Raw genomic sequence first — 5674 nt, 5'->3', positions numbered from 1 at the left:
AAAGTGGGCTCACCACCTCTCACACACACACCTTTCAGATCACTACAGGTAATTACACACACAATGACATATACATGGACAATACTTGGACAACACTTGGTGCTTGGTGAAAGGTAAAACGATGTGCTGATGATGATGCTAATTGATGCTAATAAAATAATACAACTCTTAGAATTAAAACTTACTATATACACTCTTAAGATTTTAACCCTGCCACAAATGTGTACAGAGAAAACTGTAGAGTGTGCCTATACTATGTGTACATTCCGCCTAAACTGTGTATACATGTAAATAGGAAGTTGTAGATTCCGCCTATAATTTGTCTACAAAAACAACTAGAGTCCACCTTAATCTGTGTGTACATAAAAAAAATGTTGATCCACATAAATCGTGTGAGGAAAATATAGATTCCGCCTAAACTCTATGTGTACTTTAAAAATTGTAGATTCCGCCTGAATTATTAGGACCATAAAAAAAACTAAAAATTCCGCTTATTTTTGTCTACGTAGAAAACTGTAGATTCCGCCTAACCTTTCTGTGCATAGAAACTCTAGATCCCGCCTAGATTCCGCCTAAACTATTTATGTATTTATATATTTAGACAAATATAGATTCTGTCTAACTATGTGTGTCGGTAGAATCTATTCCACTTGAAACTGTATGCAGGTACATGCTCTGTCGGTTGTTTTTTCTAAACTTAAGCGTCAAACTAACAATACATTGTAGATATGGTCATTCTTCTTACACACAGAGGCTCAGGGCACTGAGGTGCTGGCATGGTATACTATTACAACTTGTACAAGTACCATCGCCTCGTTACTTCTCGTCTTAAATTATATCTACAGGAATTCCGGATAATTTTGGTACGCCACGACGCAATCTGGTTTTGATACTACATTATTGTATGATCTGATTGGGAATGGTCACGGGCGGTCATACCGTTTTTCATCTGTAAAAAAATGTTCCACTGGAAAGGTTCATCTGATATTTCTTGAAACATTTTCTTACATGTTGACCTGGCTTAATTGTGATAAAGAGGTGTTGATATGTAGATCTTTAGTAGGAACGATAGTAAGGATGGTAGTGTAATTCGTGCCAACAATAACCCCAACGAACAGGATACACATAATATAAGCCCCATCAACCCTATCGGACATACACTTTTCTCCATTTTCAAGTTTTCAAAAATCAATATGCTGAAATATAAGTAATTTATGTGTTTATTAAGACGGTGATAACTTTGAATCTTATGACAAAAATGTTTTGTCTTCAGTTATATTAATAATAACGATTCCCAAACTTTCACTTAAATGTGACATTAAGCTGTATATACTTCGCACATTAGGTTTCCGAGGGACCAAAAATGATCACACAGTCTATGATAGCATTTCGAACACTATCTAAAGCTACCGATGGATTCATCAACAACAAAAATAAATGTTTCCTGCGATTACCACAAAATAGTCTTCCGGAATTTTCATCTTTATCAAATTATTCAAATGCGACCATTTGCTCTACTATTTATAAGTCAAATTGTCAAGATGATTAAATCATAACAAGGCGATCTCCGCTTATAGTTAGGTGTGCCACTCCGGCGTGTTGCAGAGGGGATGGACAGACTGGATTCCACGAACTATAGCGACAATTGAGCCTAGTTTGACGGCCGAAATGGTATTTGGTTTGCCGATATCGTCACGAACTGCCGGTCCTGTGACGTACAAAACACTGTTTTTTGTACATAAACACTTCATCAGGAAACATACACTTATTAACATTTTATGACTTCATGTCATGGTAATATTTGAAATACTAACTGAACTGCTCGGAAACACCACGTTATAATCAGTATACGGTGTATCGACCGACGTCTCCTAGCAGTGTTCGGCTCGTCCCAGAAGACTTATCAAATTACGTTTGTTTTAGTGAGATGATACCAGTAAATTGTGTTATTCGAATCGCGTTTGGTGGATGTTACGTTAATTTAGACGTTATTTAAGGATGGTGATTAAAACCAGACACAACCCGCCGAAATCAACTAAAACAAGTCGGTGAACAAATGTATGTAATACCTAGCTACATAATCTATAATTTTCAACAGATATCAACGTCTTCAACGAACTCAGCATCAGTAACTGTCTCCAAATATATGAAATATTATGTGTAAAATATTTCACAGAAAACTATTTTCATTAGAATCTTTATTTATTTTTTAAATATATGTGAACCTTTTTTTACAAATGTACCTCTCAAACCATATACATACCTTTCACTTTTGGTAGGTTTTATAAACTTGTTATATCCAGCTTTAATTCTATACCCTGCACACCCCTTTATATAAACTTGATATATTCAGCTTTAATTCTATACCTTGACACCCCTATATATAAACTTGTAAGATCCAGCTTTAATTCTATACCCTGCACACCCCTATATATAAACTTGTTATATTCAGCTTTAATTATATACCCTGCACACCCCTTTATATAAACTTGTTATATTCAGCTTTAATTCTATACCCTGACACCCCTATATATAAACTTGTTATACTCAGCTTTAATTATATACCCTGCACACCCCTATATATAAACTTGTTATATTCAGCTTTAAGTCTATACCCTGCACACCCCTATATATAAACTTGTAATATCCAGCTTTAATTCTATACCCTGGCACCCCTATATATAAACTTGTAATATCCAGCTTTAATTCTATAACCTACACACCCCTATATATAAACTTGTAATATCCAGCTTTAATTCTATAACCTACACACCCCTATATATAAACTTGTAATATCCAGCTTTAATTCTATACCCTGGACACCCCTATATATAAACTTGTAATATCCAGCTTTAATTCTATACCCTGGCACCCCTATATATAAACTTGTTATACTCAGCTTTAATTATATACCCTGCACACCCCTATATTTAAACTTGTTATATTCAGCTTTAATTCTATACCCTGCACACCCCTATATATAAACTTGTTATATCCAGCTTTAATTCTATACCCTGCACACCCCTATATATAAACTTGTTATATTCAGCTTTAATTCTATACCCTGACACCCCTATATATAAACTTGTTACATTCCGCTTTAATTTTATACCCTGCACACCCCTATATATAAACTTGTTATATCCAGCTTTAATTCTATACCCTGACACCCCTATATACAAACTTGTTATACTCAGCTTGAATTCTATACCCTGCACTCCCCTATATATAAACTTGTTATATTCAGCTTTAATTCTATACCCTACCACCCCTATATATAAACTTGTTACATTCCGCTTTAATTTTATACCCTGCACACCCCTATATATAAACTTGTTATAATCAGCTTTAATTCTATACCCTGCACACCCCTATGTATAAACTTGTTATATGCAGCTTTAATTCTATACCCTGCACACCCCTATATACAAACTTGTTATACTCAGCTTTAATTCTATACCCTGACACCCCTGTATATAAACTTGTTATACTCAGCTTGAATTCTATCCCCTGCACACCCCTATATATAAACTTGTTATACTCAGCTTTAATTCTATACCCTGACACCCCTATATACAAACTTGTTATACTCAGCTTGAATTCTATACCCTGCACTCCCCTATATATAAACTTGTTATATTCAGCTTTAATTCTATCCCCTGCACACCCCTATATATAAACTTGTTATACTCAGCTTGTATTCTATACCCTGCACACCCCTATATATAAACTTGTTATAATCAGCTTTAATTCTATACCCTGGCACCCCTATATATAAACTTGTTATACTCAGCTTTAATTCTATACCCTGACACCCCTGTATATAAACTTGTTATACTCAGCTTGAATTCTATCCCCTGCACACCCCTATATATAAACTTGTTATATCCAGCTTTAATTCTATCCCCTGCACACCCCTATATACAAACTTGTTATACTCAGCTTGAATTCTATACCCTGCACTCCCCTATATATAAACTTGTTATATTCAGCTTTAATTCTATGCCCTGCACACCCCTATATATAAACTTGTTATATCCAGCTTTAACTCTATACCCTGCACACCCCTATATATAAACTTGTTATAATCAGCTTTAATTCTATACCCTGGCACCCCTATATATAAACTTGTTATACTCAGCTTTAATTATATACCCTGCACACCCCTATATTTAAACTTGTTATATTCAGCTTTAATTCTATACCGTAACACCCCTATATATAAACTTGTTACATTCCGCTTTAATTTTATACCCTGCACACCCCTATATATAAACTTGTTATAATCAGCTTTAATTCTATACCCTGGCACCCCTATATATAAACTTGTTATACTCAGCTTTAATTCTATCCCCTGCACCCCCCTATATATAAACTTGTTATATTCAGCTTTAATTCTATGCCCTGCACACCCCTATATATAAACTTGTTATATTCAGCTTTAATTCTATACCCTGCACACCCCTATATATAAACATGCATCTTTCATATTTTTAAAATGGTTTCCTTTCATCATTGTACACAAAAAAAAACTGTAATAAATATCTACATGTTAACTACTATTAACTATATTACCATAGATTTGAAATTATGTTAAGTGTATAACTATACATATTTGTTTTTGTTTACTCCACCGTATTTCGGTTCATGATTCATCCTGTTAGGTTTGGGTATAGTACACAAATCTGTTAAGCGTAAACAATCACGCTGATGTGACAAACACGTCTGATCGATTATGCTGTTTGTAAGCCGACACGATATTATTGACCGTGAGTTTTAACACACAACATGTGTTGTAGTAAATAAACCAAATGTTATATCGTCTGTCGCTTACTATCGAAGAAAATGTCACCCAATATGTTTTTGCATTTCCGTTATGTTTTATTTCAATAAACGCAAGAATATTCATTTCAAATCTTCATTTGTGACGTAAGAGTTAAGATATTATTATACAGGATGTAATTGACACTCATTGTGACGTCGAATCAAACACCACTCGGAACTCCCTGGATGGTTCGTTCCTCTGTGCGTAGCGGAGTCACCCGAGGTTTGCCGATTGATCAAACACAGCACACGTGACGTCATTATGGCAACATTGAGGACACGAAGACAGTCAGTTGTTGTCTGTCGGGTTATAGGGAAATCATACTGGGCACTGTTATATTACAGTATGGATCTGCTGCACCCTGGCGCTGCATTACTTCAACCTTTAACCTAAATACCATATTTAGCAATACCTGTACTTCGCTTTTTGCTTTTTCCGGCGTTGAACGTTCGCCCAAAAGATGAAGGTCAAATATTGGCAATGTCCACTGATGGGGACAAAGTTCCCCCACAAACCAGTCTCTAAAATAGACCTTACTACTCCATACGTGATGTTCAGGTGGTGACGAATGCTGGTTAGTCTGTTGTATATATAACGTGAGTGGGTGGAGAATCATACATCCGAGTCCAGGCTACAGTTTAGGAACTTTCAGTGGGATTGCACTTTATAGTGGTCCTTGTCGCCCCATTTTCCTTAGACTCCGTCTTCATATAAGGATTGTACAGTGGGTTTTTTTCCAGTTCATGTCATTATGAACGCAAATCGGTCAAATACATATACATATTCCATAAAGTCCGCTAAAGAATATCTAGTAATTCTAAATATTTAGTTATTACTAACCTAAATATT

Source organism: Mizuhopecten yessoensis, unplaced genomic scaffold (assembly GCF_002113885.1).
Source record: "Mizuhopecten yessoensis strain PY_sf001 unplaced genomic scaffold, ASM211388v2 scaffold8071, whole genome shotgun sequence".
Classification (NCBI taxonomy): domain Eukaryota; kingdom Metazoa; phylum Mollusca; class Bivalvia; order Pectinida; family Pectinidae; genus Mizuhopecten; species Mizuhopecten yessoensis.
This window is presented reverse-complemented; position numbering follows the sequence as displayed.